The following is a 19889-nucleotide window of genomic DNA, read 5'->3' on the forward strand; positions in this document are numbered from 1 at the left end:
TTTTTGTTTTTGGCTAGGCAATGGGATTAAGGGACTTGCCCAGGGTCACCCAGCTAGTAAATGTTATGTGTCTGAGGCCAAATTTGAACTTAGGTCCTCCTGAATCCAGGGCCGGTGCTCTGTTCACTATGCTACCTAGCTGCCCTACCTTCACCATTTTCTACAGTTGTCAAAATGCCCACCTCTGAAAAAAATGCCCACCTCTGGGGGTGTGAAAGGAGACTGCCCAGGAGCCCATTGTTTGGGATGTTGGAGAGGGGGTGAAGAATAAGAAAGGAATACCATCGTTTTAACACATGCACTGCTTGCTGTTGTTTTGGTTGTAATATTCAATGGTGGTTGTATTTTTTAAAAGGAGGAAAAAGAAGGGGTGGGGTGAAATGGAGCAAGTTCATATGCCAGAAGCTTGGGCAGGCAGTGCTGACCTCTGCTTCTCTATGAGTATTCTGGAAAGTTCCTTGCCATTTCTTTTAGCATCCTGGGATGGTGTTTATCTGGAGCTGGTTTCTTGAGCCCTAAAGGGTACTTAAGTGTTTTCTTATTATTTCTTTTCTTATCAAAGGTTTTCAACATTTTTAATATTTTTGTTCTGTTCTTTCCCGTACAAATATTATTCTCCTTGGACGAGAAAATAGAGGTCAGATTAGAGTTGAATAGTTCTGCCTTCTTTTCCTATCAGTTATCATCCCATCCACCCTAAGCCACAGACTTGCCCCTTTTTTTCATCTTTCTTTTTTCCCCACTATAGCTTTTAATAGACTTGTTGTTTTTAGTTTTTCTCATCAGATCTAGCTCACCCTGAGCTTTGGCATTCCTGACACTATCTTCATATAATTTTGCCGTGCTTTTTTGTTAATCCTCCATTATGGACCCTTGTTTTCATCTTCTGTATTTGTCCTTTAAAGCGCCAAACTGATTCATGAATTTTTTGTACATTCATTTCCCCCCCCTTTTTTTTTTTTTTGGTTAGGCAATGGGGTTAAGTGACTTTCCCAGGGTCACACAGCTAGTAAGTGTTATATGTCTGAGACTGGATTTGAACTCAGGTCCTCCTGAATCCAGGGCCAGTGCTCTATCCACTGAGCCACCTAGCTGTCCCCTTTGTACATTCATATTGACCTCTTTAGGTAATTGTTTCTCATTGGAAGGCTTTCTCTTTGTGTCTTCAAAATTTTATTTTTGAGGACTTCTTATGTCTTCAGAACTGACTTCCCTTACAGCATTTTTAGGACATAGGGATAACACTTGTCCTTTCCCTGAAACCTTTGGAATCTGTAGCCCTCAGACCAAACACATAATGGACTTCATTCTTCTTTTTGACTCCTCTAACACAAATTCTAAGGAAGAGTGGTTGCTTCTCCCCGAGGTTCAATAGTTTCTACTTCAGTCCCTGGAGGCTCTGTTCTGGGCCTTCCTCTTCCCTTTTTACATTCTCTCACAGATCTTGCCAGTTTTCCTTCCTTCATTATCTTATCTATACAGATAATTCACAAATTTATATATCCAGCTCTGGTCTCTCTTCTGAACTCTAATCCTGAATCACCAACTTCCTGCTAAAAGGTATCTCAAATTCAACAAATCTGAGATGGAACTCATCTTGTTTTCCTCAGAACCCATAGTTTCCAAACCATTATTCTTCCAGTTAACCAGATTTGCAAACTTGGAGTCATCCTTGTTTCCTCTTTCTCCCTCACTCCCACATTCAACAAGTTGCCAAGCGTTATTGATTATTTCTCAATAAAAGATTAGAGGCAGCTAGGTGGCGCAGTGTATACAGTGCTGGACTTGGAGTCAGGGAGGCCTGAGTTTGAATCCTGCTTCAGACACTTACTAGGTGTGTGATCCTGTGTAAGTTGATTCACTTCTGTCTGCCTCAGTTTCTCCATATGTAAAATGGAGATAATAATAGCACCCACCTCCCAGGGTTTTTGTAAGGATAAATTGAAACAATAGCTGTAAAGCATGGTATACTGGCTACTGTTACTTGTTATCTCAGCATCCCAACCATCCCCTTTTCCTCTCAAAGCATAAATGTTTACATTGAAAATATAACAATTGCACATAAAAGAGGTAAGAAAAGGTTTTTACAGTGGAGGGTAAAAGGAGAGAGGTGAGAGGGAATGAGTGAATCATACTCTCATTGGATTTGGCTTAAGGAAGGAATAACACACACTCAACGGGTATGGAAATCTATCTTACCCTACAGGAAAGCAGGGGGGGAAGGGGATGAGAGAGAGTGGCATGACAGAAGGAAGGGTAGATAGGAAGAGAGGGTAATCAGAAGCAACACTTGAGGAGGGACAGGGTCAAAGGAGAGAATAGAATAAACGGAGGGCAGGATAGGATGGAGAGAAATATAGTCAGTCTTTCACGTGATTATTATGGAAGTGTTTTGCATGACTACACATATACAACTTATATTGCATTTGCTTTCTCAGTGGGGGCAGGGGAGGGAGGGGAGAGAATTTGGAACTCAAGGTTTTAAAAATGAATGTTAAAAATTGTTTTAACATGCAGTTGGGAAATAAGATATTCAGGCAATGGGGTATAGAAATTGATCCTGCCCTCTAGGAAAATAGAAGGGGAAGGGGATAAAGCAGAGGTATGATAGAAGGGAAAACAGATTAGGGGAAGGGGTATTCAGAATACATGTCATTGGAGTTGGGGGAGGGGAGAGATGGGAAGAAAATTTGGAACTCAAAATCTTGTTGAAGTGAATGTTGAAAACCAAAACTAAATAAATTAATTTTAAAAAATATAACAATCGGCACACAATGAGCCAGTATTAGCTGGCTCCAGCACGCCCCTGTTATCATATCCTGTGTGTAATACACCATTCTGGGTTCGCTCACCAAATTCACATCACCACAGGCAGACTGAGTTCCCACAGGGTGCCTGCTAATGCTTTCAGGATTCTACTGGTAGCCCTGTGAGTGGCTAACCTCCTAACACTAGCTTGTAAGCCCCTACCAATACACGTCCCTTTAACAATCACCCAATAGACTCAGCCAGTTCTTTTAGCAAAGGCATTTAGGTAAACAACATAGCCAGAACAGTAGTTACAAAGCATTTCACCCCAAACCAAAGGCCTGCTCTTTCATAAATACACACAGAGATTATGGGGGGAAGAGTGGAAATGAACTCAAGATCATGTGGTAGTGAAGCACAAATGTAGAGAAGACAAACTCCAGAACTACAAGACCTTGAGGTGCCTTCTTTTTTCTAAGCGTCCTCATAGGAGTCCACTACAGGGTATGTTATCAGAATTTGGACAAGTCACTCCACTGCTCACAGTGCATACCACCTTGGCTGGTGGGTGGCTTAGCTGGGCCTCCTCCTGGTAGATTGTATTATCTTGGCTAGATAGGTTAGCTCCCTGGTGGGCTGGATCAAGCGGGTTCTTACCTACTGCTCTGGGTCCTTGACTCTCAGTCTTATATTAAGCAGAAGGTACTAGCAGATTAATAAGGTTGAGGAAGAGAAAAGAAGACTGCTTTCATCTTCCCAGCTGGATTTTACCAGTTGGATCATAGGTCCCTAGGCATCCTGAGGACACTTGCAGGTTCCAAGGACAACTGGGGAAAGTAGTCAGAAAAATGAACTATCTGGAAGTCTTGGTGTACCTAGATGATCTTGTCTTCGAAAAGACACTGGAAGAACATGAAGAGAGGTGCCAAAGCTAGTAGTATCTTATTTCAGGACTGCTGTTCATTCAGTTACATGTGCTAAAGTGAAGAAACACCAAGTCAAAAGGGCATCCAGAAACTTGAGGTCCAGTCTTGGGTTCCTCTAAACCAGACAGCCATACTTGCTGTCTCTATTGCTGTGGAATGGGGGAGGGAAGCAAGATTCCTTCCTCCCTCCTCACCCCCACTAGAAATCTGAGGGAAAGTTCAAAGAGTCCCACCACTCTTAAGAGACAGGAAGAGAGAGCAATGGCAGAAAGTCTCTCCTTTTTAGATCTACTAAAATGGAAGCCATTTGTCTTAGGGATGGCCCCACCCCCCCCTACCATGGAGACCAAAGGATCACCCAAAGGCATCTATTTTTGCTCACCCTTCAGCAAGAAACACACATGCCACTGGAAGTGGTCTGATCACAAAGGAAGAAACCAGGGTAGAAAGATCAGCTCCATTGGGAAGTGCCCCAGATAGAGCTAGGGATGGGGGGAGAGTGGATTGCCCTGGTTTTCCCTATTACTGTATTTACTTATCTGTATGCAGAGACATCCCCTCAGCAGGATGTAAATTCCTTGAGAGTAGGGACTGATTTATTTCTATTGATTTATTTACAATTATTTTATATTTATAATTATTACTTATTGTATCACCAGTGCCTTCGCATAGTAGGAACCTAATAAATATTTGTGGGATTTGAATTTTGTATTTAAAATTAGTTATATTAATTATTTAACGAGTGGAACCTAAAAAGAAAAAAAAATGAAAGAAAATCCAACAGAGAAACCAAGCACTGGAGATAGAGATGAGTGCTGGTGGGGTGCAATCATGCCCAGAGAGGGGGTAGCCCATTCCTTAGAGAGTACATTCTGCACTCCTATAGCATGACCTCCAACTCTTGACTTTCCAACCCCTAGGGAAGAAGGGGCGGTTAGGAAACATTGTGTGTGTGTGAGACAACAGAAGGCAGATCTTAGGAGAGGAGCAAGCAATCATGACAGGACACTAGAGACAACGGAGCTGGGCTAGACAGGGAAGTAGGGTGGCCGTACAATCATGCTATGTCATGGATGTAGCAGCCAAAGGAACGTCACTGAAGGAAGAAGATCCCCTTGGATATTGGTGACTTTGAGAAAATAGTTGACCTACCCTAGTTATAGCTCTACACCATCTTCTTGACTCATTCGATAAATATTTTTTGTGTCTAGTATACTTAGAGCACACTTTAGTAGCCCCATGCTATGAGGACAGTCCTGAGCCTATCAGAGAAACATTCCTGATATGATTGCCTCACGTACATGTCCATAGGCACACTGGTGTGGAGAAAGGTATGCCATTAAGCAGATTAGTTTGTGGACCTCTGCATGTGGCTCTTTTACAATACTATATAAACACTAGAGGGAAGGGATAGAAGAAAGCTGAGCTCTGGGAGTTTACAGTCTACATAGGAAGACAAGATGCACGAGAGAGACTGGAGAGCAGTCACAAGTTGACCGCAAGTTAACAGGGGCAGAATCTTATTGTAGTGAACCAACCAACAACTTTGACAGGTTGGCATCAATTTTATCTGCTTGGCTTGTATCCAAAGGAGGGCAGTGGACAGAGGGAGATGATGTCACAGGTATCTGTGTTAAATACTGGGGTACATAATCAATTAATCAACATTTATTTAACACCTAAAATGTACCAGGCATTGTACTAAACACTAATAACAATAATAAATGTTTACTGACTGACTGATTTAAAGAACTATATACAAATATGTCTATATATAATAGCTAGGAGGCACAGTGGATAGAGTGCTGTGCCTGGGGTCAGGAAGACTCATTTTCCTGAGTTCAAATCTGGCCTCAGACATTTACTAGCTATGTGATCCTGGGCAAGTCACTTTCATTTCCTTAACTGTAAAATGAGCCAGAGAAGGAAATGGCAAACCACTTCAATATGTCTGCCAAGAATATCCCAAATGGGGTCACGAAGAGTCAGACACAACTGAAAAATGATTGAACAACAACAAAAAGAACTTGTATTTTATTCTAGAGGCATTAGGAAGTCATTGAAGCTTATTGAGCCGGAAGCAACACGGCCAGAGCTTCACTTGAAGAATATATTTTGTTGGGGGCAGCTAGGTGGCACAGTGGATAGAGCACCAGCCCTGGAGTCAGGGGACCTGAGTTCAAGTCTCAGACCAGATACTTGACACTTGTGTGACCCTAGGCAAGTCACTTAACCCCAATTGCCTCTAAAAAAAAAAAAGAATATGCTTTGTTAAAGTGAGCAGAACCAGGAGAAAATTGTACACAGTAACAGAAATATTGTAATGATAGTTAACTATGAAAGACTTCCCTACTCTTATCAATACAGTGATCTATGACGATTGTAAAAGACTCATGATGAAAAGTGCTATCCATTTCTAGAGAGAAAACTGATGCACTCTGACTGCAGATTGAAACATTTTAAAAATTCTCTTTATTTTTCTTGCTTTTTTTCCAACATTAATGTGGAAATATTTCTTGCCTTCTCAATGGGTAGAGGAGAAAGTAGAAGGAGGGAGAGAATTTAAAACTGAAAATAAATTTTTTAAATAAAAAAATATATCATTTTGGCATCTATGTGGAAAATAGATTGGTAGATTGTGCTTGGGGGGGGGGTGGAACAGAGGCAGAGATATAAATTAGAAGCCTATTGCAGTAGTCCAGGTGAGAGATGACAAGGGCCTGAACTAAGGTGATGGCCCTGTGAGTAAGAGAGAAAGGAAAGAGCTGTGGAACTGACCAGACCAGGCAAATGATTAGAAGTGTAGAACAAGGGGCAGCTAGGTGGCACAATGGATAGAGCACCTGGAGTCAGGAGACCTAAGTTCAAATCTAGCCTCAGACACTTATTAGCTGTGTGATCCAGAGCAAATCACTTAACCTCAATTGCCTCCAAAACAGAGCGGGGGGGGGGGGGGGGGGGGGAATGAGAGAGAGAGAAGTGTAGGGTAAGTGAGGAATCAAGGTTGACTCTGAGGTTGGGAACCTGGATGGCTAGAAGTATGGCGATGCTAGTGATTTGACTAGATAATACATACCAATAGACTAATGGGAGAAAAGTGATGCCACTCAGAAAGGCAGCCAGCTTACTGAGAGTTGGTGATGAGTGATATGTACAACACATGCTCTAGTCCTAACTGCTCATTAGAAGCAAATACTGGTCACAACGCCCCTATAATACCATACCATCAATCTTAAGATGGGTAAAAGCTTTCTGGGAGTAGCCGATAGTCCATTGAATCTTGTGTTCCATGTGTGCAAATGTGGGCGGGTGGTTTGTGGGAGTGAGTGGCTCTTATTGAAGTCAATCTTAGACATCTCAAGATTCCTCTAAGCTATGCAAATAATAATGTACTTTTCTCTAGCATCTTATTGTCACAAATCATCCTTGCACATATTATCTCCTTTGCTCTTCACAACGACCCTGTGAGCCACATAGTGCCTGCATAAATATCTACATTTCACAGATGACGCGACTGGGGCTTGGAAAAGTTATATGACTTGTCAAGGTTACATGCAAATTGACACAATCTGGATTGAAATCCCAAAGTTTCAACCACAAGTCCAGCACCCTTGCCACTATGAAGGGTCTTCCTACACACATCCCCAGTCTTATTGTCTTCCTTCTAAACAAGAAGTTTCTATATTTAGTTCACATTTGGTACTAATGGCCTCATCTCCAGCACTCCACCCCCCAAGTTCAGCGTTTGCAGCTGGCCTAGTATCTCATGTAGGCAGAGATTCCCTCTGCCCTTAAGGTTTCCTAGTGAAGCTTCATTTTTCTCGGTTTTCACACAGGCAGAGCTCATAAGGGAAAGCTCCAGGATACAAGACTTCCATGGTGCTTCCCTCACGGATGTGGTAGTGGAAAGGTTAGGATCACAAGATAGCACATGGAGAAAAGGCAGAAAGAACCATGGCTGAGCCACATGAAAGCAATGGATGATTGCAGAGAAGAGAAGATGAGGTGTCAGCGCTCTGCAGTCCTCACCAATTAGACTAAAGGAAAAGGAATCTCAGGAGGGAGAGAACAACAGACCCTAAGCTCCAATCACCCTTGCTGTGGTTTTGAACTGTCTGGCTTTTTCCTGCTGTGTTAAAGGAAGCAGAGAGGTGAAAAGGGAATTTGAGTTTACAATCTTATGAGGATAGGAGTTCTAGCCAGATGGTGCACTGGACAGAGGCTGGAACTAGAATGAAGAAGACTCTGTTCAAATCCAGCCTCAGACACTTACTAGCTGTGTTACCCTGGGCAAGTCATTTAACCTCTATTTGCCTCAGTTTCTTCATCTGTAAAATGGGGATGATAATAATAGTACCTATCTCCCAGTTGTTGTGAGAGTCACATGAGATAATAATATTTGTAAATTGCTTAGCACCAGACCTGGCACATCGTAGGTGCTTAATGAACACTCGTTCCTTCCTCCTCAACCCTTTCCCTCGTGTATGGGCTGATAAAAATCCTTGTTACCTACCTATTCTGACGTGATTTCACCTTTGCTTTTGAATTCATGTGTCTTTTTATACTCTGACATACAGGTGTATCATTAAGGGCTCTGGCTATGACCTTGAAAAGATGATGACCCAAAACAGCATGCCCAAGCACCAAATTGTCTGAGTGATTTTGGCGGGGGGTGGGGGGGGAAGCAATAATACATACAAAACCAATACATTACTGACTCTGATAGATGTGCCCTATATCTATGATGTATATGTATATATATGTATATATATATATATATATATATATATATATATATTATATATATATATATATATATATATATATATATATATATACACGATATGTGTACTCTATGTAGGATAAAGCCCTGGGAATCTTGTTGATTTATGTGTGCATATATAATAATATATATTGTATACATCACACAATATATTACATAAAGTATATAATAGATAATGTATATTGTACATATTACAAAAGAATATATTTTTATATTATATAATACTATACACACACGATAAAAGGAGAAATTTGGAAGAGAGGATTGAGGTGGAAGGTAATATTTCTAATCCAGTGGTATCAAATTCAAATACAAAAGAAGACACTATGAACTTAGGAAACCACGTAGTAACATTATCTATGTTCAATTATATTTTAATTTATTTTGTTAAATATTTTCCAATTACATTTTAATCCGGTGGGGCCCATTTGGATTTTGCAAGCAACAATATGACCGCTGGTCCCATATCTGACGTCTGTATATAGCTCTTCCCTTTCATTTTCATGAAAGATCCAAAGAATCTGGAGCTTGGGGGAAACTGAGACCCAAATAACTCTTGCGTGGTTTCTTTGGCAGAGCTCCGCATTAAGAGCTCAGAGTTGCAGGAATCCTTAAAGAATTTAAGCAGCACTTCCAAAGACTTTCTAACCCTATGTCTGATAGAGACTTGGAACAAGGATCTTACCCCTGCTGAGTAGAAGATGCAAAGATAGATTAAATGCCTGCTCATGCTACTTGGCTATCTGACTATTCTGTGCTCCAAATAGCTTGGCCCATGAAGGGATGGATTCTCTGGAGGGAAGAATCCAATCACAGTTACAGCTCTGGTAGACTTTCTTTAGGGGGAGAAAAACAGCTGCAGGTTTTTCCCTAATCTCATGCTGAGTGTGTGAAGAGAGTACCTCACCAAAGAGAAGAAGCTTAAGCCTCTGAACTCCTTGGTAACAGAGAGATGGCAGGGTCCACTTCTGCTCTCATGGAGAAGGGGTAGCATCTCATTTGGGGATTCAACCTGAAGCCAGAAATTGGAAACAGAGAAAAGTTTGACAACTACAGACCTAGTTGAGCAATGCCTAGCAGTGATTAAGAGACTGGTACCTAACTGGGACCAGAGGACCAGCATGGGACCAGACTGCCTGGAAGAAACTCCACACCTGCAAGAGATCATGTCATATGATACTGAAAGAGTATAGGAGCAGCAGGAGTAGCCTCATCACATCACCAGGAAACATTGGTGTCATATGTTGTCTCTCCATCCTGGCCACATCTCTATGTACATTCCCCTCTAAATATGCGGCCTGGACAAAAGGGTTCCCTGCAATTTACCCTTCTAATGTGTTCCTTGGCCACGATTCCTACATGTTTGCCCTTCTGTGTTTATTCCCTAGGCATATACACTCTTGTTACTGATTGTACTTGTATTTGTGAATCTGTATTCATGAGGGAAATATTTTATTGCTACTTCTCTTACTATGCTGTTTCATTGCCTTAAATTAATTGTTTCCTCTAGCTAACTAATAACAATAAATACATCAGTGGTGGCTTGTGAGCTATGGTGTTGGGTGGATGTATGCTACAGAGTACTTTGAACCTGTGGTAGATAATCTCAAGTGAGAAGAATAAAATTTATCTACTTGGGCCATAGACAGACTTATTGGTACCCATGTATAGTTAAAAATGATCAATGAATCTTTGGAATGGTAGATAACATATTTGTTCTTTTTCCTGGATTCTATCTTGAATCAACAGCTGATTTTTTTCTGATATTCTCCAATGTATATGCATATTCTATTCTGCAATTAGCTTACATAGTCATTTATCTGTAACATAGGTTTCCAGCCAAGTTTAGGACATTTTGCATATGACTATCCAAATTGGCAGAGAGAGAATGCTGGTGGGACATCAAGTGCCTGCATGAGGGACAGATTTGGTGTGAAAGATTTGGAAACGAGAAACATTCTTCATTCCTTCTTAGAATGAGATCCTCCTCAGCATGCTGAAACCAGCTCTAAACACGGGTTTATTCATTATTCACTCTTTATGATGGTCTTTTGTATAAACAGCATTTGGCAGGAAGGGGCCAAGCTGATAGGTGTAAGATTGGAGAAATCCTCCCCGCCCCTCCTTTAAGGAACAATGGCTAGGAAAGCAGATTTTTTTCTTTCAAACAAAAAAAAACTGACAGCCTCTAAATTCAGTTTGTGGAAGACATAGAAAAACATTTCAGGAATCTTGCCTATTCCTCAAGGAAGATTATTCTTGCCTTGGGGGGAGTAGGAGAAGGGGCAATGAGGCTGTCAGCTCCCTTCTCCTCTGAGAGAGGGGTGCCAGAATAGACTTAACACAATTTTGGTTTACAAAAAAGACTATCATGTAAAAAAAAAAAAGCAAGAAAAATAAATTAATGAAAAGAGTATTCTTCAATATGCAGAGAGTTCATCAGTTTTCTCTCTCACTTAGATAGCATTTTTCATTGTAAGTCCTTTGGAAGTCTTTTACAGTTAATTATCATTACAATATTGCTGTTACTGTGTAGAATGTTCTAGTTTTGCTCACTTCACTTTGCATCAGTACATATAAGTCTTCTCAGGTTTTTCTGAGATCGTCCCCTTCATTTCTTATCTGACACTAATTTTCAAAGACGACATCATGCTCTCATATTCATCCTTTACTTCCCCTTGAACCCATATCCTGTATACAGCTCTTAAAAATCTACATCAGTTGTGGAGTTTCATATCCAAATTGGTCGCTTCAGATAGCTCCTGTTTATCTAATTCTTGTTGCATTATCAACTGTGAAAGACTTTCTCTTCTTTTTTTTCCCCCCAACATGGCTAAAATGGAACTATATTTCACATAATTTCACATGTATGATTGTTATCACATTGCTTGCCTTCTCAATGGGTGGGAGAGGGGCTCGAAGGAGGGAGAGTATTTGGAATTCAAAAAAAATTTAATGAATGTTAAAGTAAATAAAATATAATTATGAAAAAAAGAAAAAGTCAGCTTGGTTTTTTTTAAAGCTATATTGGGAAAAAGAAGATAATCCAAAAAAGAACAAGGACTAATGCTTGGAGTAGAGGAGACATTGTCTGGCAACAGATAGAAGGAAGAGTTGTTTAATTTTTATGTTGCTTCTGTTAAGTTGGAGGTCCTCATGATTTGGAGACCTTGTAGGTACGTGGTAACAGGAATCTTCTAACACCAGACAAGGAAAGGTGTTGGTCATGCCAATGTGCACACAGGTCCAAATGTTTCACTGCTCAGTTTACTGGCTCATTGCCTTGCTAAATCTCTTTCAGAATTCAAAAAGGCAAGCTAGGATAAGATCTGAATATCAATAAATTTTTAGAAACTTGCTTTTTTTTTTTGATGAAGCAATGGGGTTAAGTGACTTGCTCAGTGTCACACAGCTAGTGAGTGTTATAATGTCTGAGGTTGGATTTGAACTCAGGCCCTCCTAACTCCAAGGCCAGAGCTCTATCCACTGTACCACCTACCTGCCCTGGAAGTCTCTTCCAAAGTGGTACAGTGGATAGAGCCCTGGAGTCAGGAAGAATCAGCAGACACTTACAAGCTGTGTGATGCTGGACAAGTCACTTCACCCTGTTTGCCTCAGTTTCCTCAATCTATAAAATGAGCTGAAGAAAGAAATGGCAAACCACTCCAGTATCTTTGCCAAGAAAACCCCAGATGGGGTCACAAAGAATTGGACATGAACTGAAACAACTGAACAATAACAACAACCCTTTCAAGACCCCAGGAAACCAGAAAGACCAGCAGCTTTCTGCTACAATGTACTGCCTTTGGTTCTTATGTATTTCAGGGACGCCATCTTTGGAATCAGGATTATACTTATGTTTTCTTTGCCAAGAAGAATGACCTTAGCATTTGACAGGACAGAACTAAGATGTCTAATGGGGATATGATACCAAGATAAGCAAGGAGATGATAAGAGTATACCTACTTGCTTTTGATGAATTCAAGTCACTTAACCCAAATAAACTCCATACTTGGTACTAAAAGAATTGGCAGATATGATTGTGGAGCCACTACTGAAAGATCACAGAAAATAGAAGAGCAACTGCAAGACTGAAGGATAATTTTGTTGCCCCAAAGGGAAGAAAACAGAGTCTATACACTATAGTGAGCTAGACTTTGTTTCCTGGGTAAAGTTGAGATTGTATCATTAAAGTAATACTAAATACCTAGAAAAGGAAAGATGATAAAGAGCTAGGACGGCTTTATGGAAGATGGCTTATGCCTGACTAACCTTATTTCTTTTCTTGACAGGGAACCAGGGAATGCTGTAGACATAGCTTGTCTAGATTTTATCAAAGTGTTTGATCTTATCACAGACTAATTTTGTAGAAAAAGGTGGAGAGATAACCCTGGGCACTCTCCAAGCCTCAGTTTCTCTCTTGTGAAATGAGGTTAGGCTAGATGGACTCTAACGTCACTTCCAGTTCAAAATAGAGATTCTACATAATAATACAGTTTGGTGGATTTGGAACTTATTGGATGTTTGAGCTAAAAGAATAGTTGTTAATGATTCAGCATCATGTTGGCAGGAATTTCTACTCATTCCTAAACTGCTTAACATTTTTACCAATGATATGGATAAAGGCATTGAGGGAGGACACACTTGTGAGGATCCTGTGAGATCATTTTGAGGCCCACAAGACCTGAGAAAGGCTTAAAACCTGGAGTGGCCGATCAGGAGAAAGACATTTTGGCCCACTGTGAGCTTAACATACCATAATACTTTGCATGTTCTGGCATAACAGACATGCTTTGCCCTACTCTCTGAGTGAACCCAAAATGCCCCTTCCTGTGTCAGCAACTACAAGGCCAGATGAAGCTGATCAGGAGTATTCCTTTGTTTATGACTGCCAAGGACAAGGTGCCTTGAACCGGATGCTGTCTTGAATAATGGGACTTTTCTTATGTTATATTATCTTGTTATCCTATGTTATCTTACATCATGTTAATGACAGAAGAGACACATATCCTGGAATTATAATTGCAATTGATACTTTAACACTTCTTTTATCTTATTGTATTTACAATCTATCCAATTAAGAAATTCCTTTCTTGGGGCAGCTAGCTGGTGCAGTGGATAGAGCTCTGGCCTTGGAGTCAGGAGGACTTGAGTTCAAATTTGGTCTCAGACATTTGACACTTACTAGCTGTGTGACCCTGGACAAATTACTTAACCCTGATTGCCTCAACTTTTAAGACAAAAAGAAATTCCTTTCTTGTATTATGGTTAACATATGGAGACTATAATTTTGGCTGACAAAGACATCCTGAGCCAGGAAGGGAGGGAGGGGTGAGAGGGAATATTACTCTGAAGATATAAGGTTCCCTTTGTTTATCCTTCCTCGGCCTCATTTTCACAATGAATTCCCATACATATCTCTATATGCATGATCTGCCAGCTTTAAGAGAAATAAACATGCACATGCTGCCTAATTTTGTTTGTCTTTCTTAGAATGAACTATTTTTAATGGTTGACACTTATAAAATTTGCAGATGATACAACGTTGAGAGGGATAGAAATACAGGATAGGGAAGTCATTGTTAACTAGAAGTTGTGTGTGTGTGTGTGTGTGTGTGTGTGTGTGTGTGTGTGTGTTTTGTCCTGAAAAAGACATAGTTTTGGGGCAGCTAGGTGGAACAGCAGACAGAGCACCGGCCTTAGAGTCAGGAGGACCTGAGACACATGATACTCACTAGCTGTGTGACCCTGGGCAAGTCACTTAAACTCTGTGCCTCATCTGTAAAATGGATGTAAGGGCACCTACCTCACAGGGCTGTTATGAAGGTTAATAAGTTGACATGTAAAGTGCAGATGCAGGAACCCTGGCCTCCCTCCCAGGTCCTACCTCCCCACTCCAGAGATCTACCACCACAAGGCTCTGAATGTCCTGGGGGCTCCAATCTCTGATTTAGGTCCCTCTCCAGATCTCCCTGAATGCCAAAGAGAGGCAGCCTCAGGAGCCTGCTGCCCTGCTGCCACTATTAATGAATTGGAGCAGCTGAGACAGAAGGCAAAGCAGCTCTAGAACCAGATCCCAGAAAGCAAGCAAGAATTTCACCCTTACTGAGATGACATACCTAGATCCGGTTGGAAGAATTCAGATGAGAACACAATGGACAGCTGGGGTCACCTGACAAAAATCATGCTATGCACTAGGGGACAGATGCAAGGCTCTTGGTCAGACATTTGTTCCATGCATAATCTCATAACCCAGTAGGGCAAAGTCAAGGTCAGCAGAGAGCTTCCAGGTCACACTAGGTGTCTTGATGCTGATTCCTAGATGACCGCTGTGGAGACACAGGCTGTGCCTTACGTGATATAAAAACAGGACAATAGACAGTGGGCTTTGCTGGGCACAGTAGGGATTTAATGCTCCTGTAGCTGGCTCTGGATGTCCAGAGCTTCATCTCTGGTGCCTCTGATGTTTTCTCCAAATTATAGATGTTTAGGACTCCATATGCCAGCAAAAATTTCCAGGTTACGAGTCTAACATCAGTGCTGTGGCCTTCTTTCCAAATGGTTATGCCTTCACCAAGCACTCTGTTGATACTCTATGCCACCTCTTTGACCTTTGGTCAGACCAGGAACTATTCATGTACTCTCATGACAATTTCATCTATGTATTTATTTAGTAATTTCCCCCCATTTACATGTAAAAGCAATTTTTTAACATTTGTTTTTAAAACTTTGAGCTCCAGTATACCCAAAGGGCTATAAAATTGTGCATACCCTTTGACCCAGCAATAGCACTTCTAGGGCTATATCCCAAAGTGATCATACAAAAGGGAAAAGGACCCACATGTACAAAAATATTTACAGCAGCTCTTTTTGTGGTGGCAAAGAATTGGAAATTGAGAGGATGCCCATCAATTGGGGAATGGCTGAACAAGTTGTGGTATATGAATGTAATGGAGTACTATTGTGCTATAAGAAATGATGAGCAAGCAGACTTCAGAAAAATCTGGGAAGACTTACAAGAATTGATGCTGAGTGAAGTGAACTAGGAGAACATTGTACACAGTAACAGCCACACTGTGCGATGATGACTGACTTTGATAGACTTAGCTCTTCTCAGAAATATAAGGATCTAAGATATCTCCAAAAGACTCTTGATAGAAAATGCTGTTCACATCCAGAGAAAGAACAATACAGTCTGAATACAGATGGAAGCATACTATTTGCTCTCCTTTTCTTTTGTTGTTTTGTTTTGTTTCTGATTGTGGTTCCTCCCACTAGTTCTAATTCTTCTTTATTTACATCATGACGAATGTGAAAATATGCTTAATGTGAATGTATAAGTAATGCCTATATCAGATTACATGCTGTTTTGGATAGGTGGAAGAAGAGAGGGGGAGAAAATTTAAAACTCAAAATCTTCTGAAAGTGAATGTCGAAAACAAAAAATAAATAAATTATTTTAAAAAACTTTAAGTTCCAAATTCTCTCCCTTCTTCCCTCCCCACCCCCCTTCATTGAGAAGGCAAGCAATTTGACATAGGTTATACATGTGTGACAATTTCATCTATGGTATTATCTTTTGCCTTCTCCCAAAGTGACCAGTTGCTACTGGTTGGCTATGATGACTTCAACTGCAATATCTGGAATGCCATGAAAGGTGACCGAGCAGGTGTCCTTCTGGCCATGACCATGGTATTTACTGTCTTGGGATGATGATGGGATGGCTGTGACCATGGGTTCCTGGGACTCCTTCAAGATCTAGGATACCTTCCATACCTTTAATTTTTTAGGCCAGGAAGGAGAAGAGAGCTGTGCCCTAAACTACAGGCCAGAAACTGGCCAGGAAGGGGCTGGTGGTACACATATGGACCTAGAACTGTTCCTCCTCTTCCTTGGGGTTCAGTTCTTCCCCTAGAGATGAGGATGGGAGTGGGGGGAACCTCCCTACCCTCTTCCCTGGTCAGAAGCTTCTCCCTGTTAGAGGGCCAGGGTCAGGGCCATGAGTGGGAAGCTCTAGGAGGTGGCTTTTAAAAACTGATCTAGGGGCAGCTAGGTGGTGCAGTGGATAGAGCACTGGCCCTGCAGTCAGGAGGACTTGAGTTCAAATTTGGTCTCAGACACATAACACTTACTAGCTGCGTGACCTTGGGCAAGTCACTTAACTCCATTGCCTAGTGCCCCCCCCAAAAAGAACTGATTTAATTTTCATTTTTTTCCACAAAAGAACCAATTCCAATTCTGTTTTTTAAAAAAAGAGGGGGAGGCTTTGCAAATCTTAACGTGCTACATAAATGCTAGCTATAGAATGTCCAGAGAAGGGAAACTAGGGTGGTGAGGAACCTTGAGTCCAAGTCTTACCAGAATCAGTTGAAGGAACTGGCAATGTTAAACCTGAAGGAGGACTCAGAGACAATATAATAGCTCTCTCTTCAGGTATTTGAAGGCTATCATGTGGAAGAGAGATTAAATTTATTCTGTAGGGTATAGAAGACAGAATCAGGAATAATGGAAGCTGCAAAGGGGAAATTAAGGCTTGATGACAAGAAAACTTCCTAACAATTAGAGCTGTCCAAAAATAGAATGGGTTGCTTTAGAAGATAGATTTTTATTGGTTGTCTTCCAGAAGAGGCTAGGTGACCACTTGTCACACATTTTATAGTAAGGATTCCTTTTTGGGTGTGGGTTGGACAACTTGGTCACTAAAGTCCCTTCCAATTTAAAAATTCTATAATCCTTTCTTTCCCCTAAAGACAACCACACCTTTATACCTCTTGGTCTTTGTTCATGCTGTGCTTTTAAACCTGGAATGCCCACCCTCTTCTTTTTCCCTTTACAAATTCCTATTTATCCTTTCAAGCCCAACTTAAATGTCACCTCCGAAATGAAGCCTTTCCTGATCCCCTTATGGTAATGACCTTCCATCTCACACCTCAAATAGCTCTTTTCTGATGCTCTTTGATGTTGTGTATTATACTTATGTTTATGTGCTTCATAGCATTTCTGCTAGTTCCCTGAAAGCTGGAATAATTTTTTATCTAAACTTTATATCTCATTATGCCTTGTACATAGTAGGCTTCTAATAAATTAAATTGACATCTAAATTGAATTCAGCTTTTAGTAGTAGCTTTTTTTCCCCAATTTTAGATTTTTCTTGACATGTTTTGTTTTTATATCACCTTTATTTCAGACTTAACCTCAGATCCTGCTGTACCTACCAACCCATCTCTTATAATAAAGAATAAAGGTGAAAAAAAAGGCATTTCTGCAGAACTACATCATCCAAGTCTGATAGTATATGAAATGTTTCACACACATAGTCTCCCATCTCTACAAAGAAGGGAAGGAAGTACATTTTCTCATTTTTTCTTCTGTGCCAACCTTGGTCATTATAATTACAAGGGGTTTATACAATTTATATAATTACTTTGGGTTTTTTGTTTTTTCCATTTAAATTGTTGCCGTCATTTTATATGTATTTTTATGGTTCTGCTTACTTGACTTTGCAACAGGTCATTTAAGTCTTCCCACACTTTTCAGAATTCTACAGTTATTGTTTCTTTCTTTTTTTTTTTTAAAAGGCAATTGGGGTTAAGTGACTTGCCTACGGTACATTTAATGTTTCTTAAGATACATTAATACTCTACTTCACTTTCTGACCATGTCCTCCCTAGCCACCAGTATACTTGATCCAGAAACCAATTTCTGGAGGAATTTACCCTTTTATGCCCAAATCCCCTGCCCTATGGTCCTATTATAATGATTGATATTGCCTTAGTTACCCAATACATTTAGGCCTGTCCTCCAGACACACTTCATTTAACTCTCAAGCCATTTCATCTACATCCAGCATGCTATTAAGTGCAGATCTTCTGTTTCCCTTTGCCCTTCAATTCTGAAAACCTCCTCAATCCACCTGTGTCCTCTCTAGCTACACTTAACCATCTATAAATTTTCAAACCAAAATATGCTTCCCTGAATACTATTCTCCTGTATGTGTTGTCTTTCCCTATTAGAATGTAAGCTCTTCAAGGGCAGGGACTGTCTTTGTTTTTGTAGCTCCAGGACGTAGGACAGTGTTTGACACATAGTAACCACTTAATAAATATTTTTTCATTCACATCACTTTCCCGTACCACAATTTTTCAATAGACATCTTTTGTTGCAGGTTCGTTGCTATTAAAGAAAACTGCATTGTCTTTTAATGTAGGTCTAGAAATAATGTTTTTCTTTCTTTGACTTGATTCATTCTAAATTAAGAAATCATTTGGGATCTGAAAAGGCAGGAAAACATGTTTCTTTTCTGGTCCCTTGTGTGAAGAGGAACATCTTCTGATACCTTGCCAAGACCCTTGTGTTCCAATACAGCTTTGTTTGCCTCTTCTTCCTGGGTAACTTTGCACCTGGTTGGGGTGGGGGAGGTGTGTGTGACTCTAATTGTTCAACTGAGCTGAGAGTGGAGGTAGTGACAAAAGACAAAAGGAGAGAGGAAAGAAGGGATGGAAGATAGACATGACCTTCCCAGACCTCTAATCATCCAGTTATCTCTCCTGTATCTGCTACGTATCAGCTGGGTGGAACTTCAAATCTGATTGGCTGAGTCAGGTTGATCTGCAGCCCCTCAGATCCCACTTACCTCTCCAAGAATAAAGTGGTTATAAGTCCAACTAGTACTTCAGTGCTGAGAGGCTCTAGAGACCCAACTTTAAGATGCAGTTTTGGTAACCAGTTAATCTGTAATAAGGCCTACTTCCCTCAACTTAATGATTTCCACTTGATCAAAAGCAGCTCTGGAGTATCCTGGATCTGGGGAGGTGTGACAGGAGAACCTTGACTTGGAAAGTAACCTTGAATGGTGATCTGATGCTTCCTGATCTTAGCATTCTTCCTCCATAAACCAATTAAATTGCTCTTATTACAATGAGATCAAAGTGATTTTTAATGACTGATTTCCAATTGGTAGAATATGAGCCAAAGTGTTTATTGAACCTTCTGCACCCTAGTAGACTCTCAGAATAATAAGAAAGTGGTTTTTGGGGAAACATGGTACATTTCCATTAGATTTAGTAAATTGAGAGGTTGAAAGGACCTTAGAGATAAGTTTAGGTGGCACAATGCATACAGTGCTGGACCTGGAGTCAGGAAAACCCAAGTTCAAATCCAGTCTCAGACACTAGTTGTGTGACCCAGGCAAGTTACTTCACCTGTACTTCAGTTTCCTTATTTGCAAAATGGAGATAATAATAGCACCTACCTCCTAGGGTTGTTGTGAGGATCAAAGGAGATTTTTATAAAGTGCTTTGCAAACCTTAAAGTGCTATATAAATGCTATTATTAGAAACCATTTCAACTGCCTCATTTTACAGATGAGAAAACTGAGGCCCAGAAAATAGTTTGCCCAAGGTCACATAGGCGGTAAGAAGCAAAAGCAAGAA

The 19889-nt window shown here is 40.5% G+C and overlaps 1 pseudogene; it reads left to right on the forward strand.

Moving 5' to 3' along the window:
• The first annotated feature begins 6911 nt into the window (after positions 1-6911).
• LOC110217212 (guanine nucleotide-binding protein G(I)/G(S)/G(T) subunit beta-2 pseudogene) lies at positions 6912-16219 on the forward strand (annotated as a pseudogene).
• The last annotated feature ends 3670 nt before the right edge of the window (positions 16220-19889 follow it).

The sequence above is a fragment of the Phascolarctos cinereus genome, unplaced genomic scaffold (assembly GCF_003287225.1).
Source record: "Phascolarctos cinereus isolate Bilbo 61053 unplaced genomic scaffold, phaCin_HiC Scaffold_5;HRSCAF=322, whole genome shotgun sequence".
Classification (NCBI taxonomy): Eukaryota; Metazoa; Chordata; class Mammalia; order Diprotodontia; family Phascolarctidae; genus Phascolarctos; species Phascolarctos cinereus.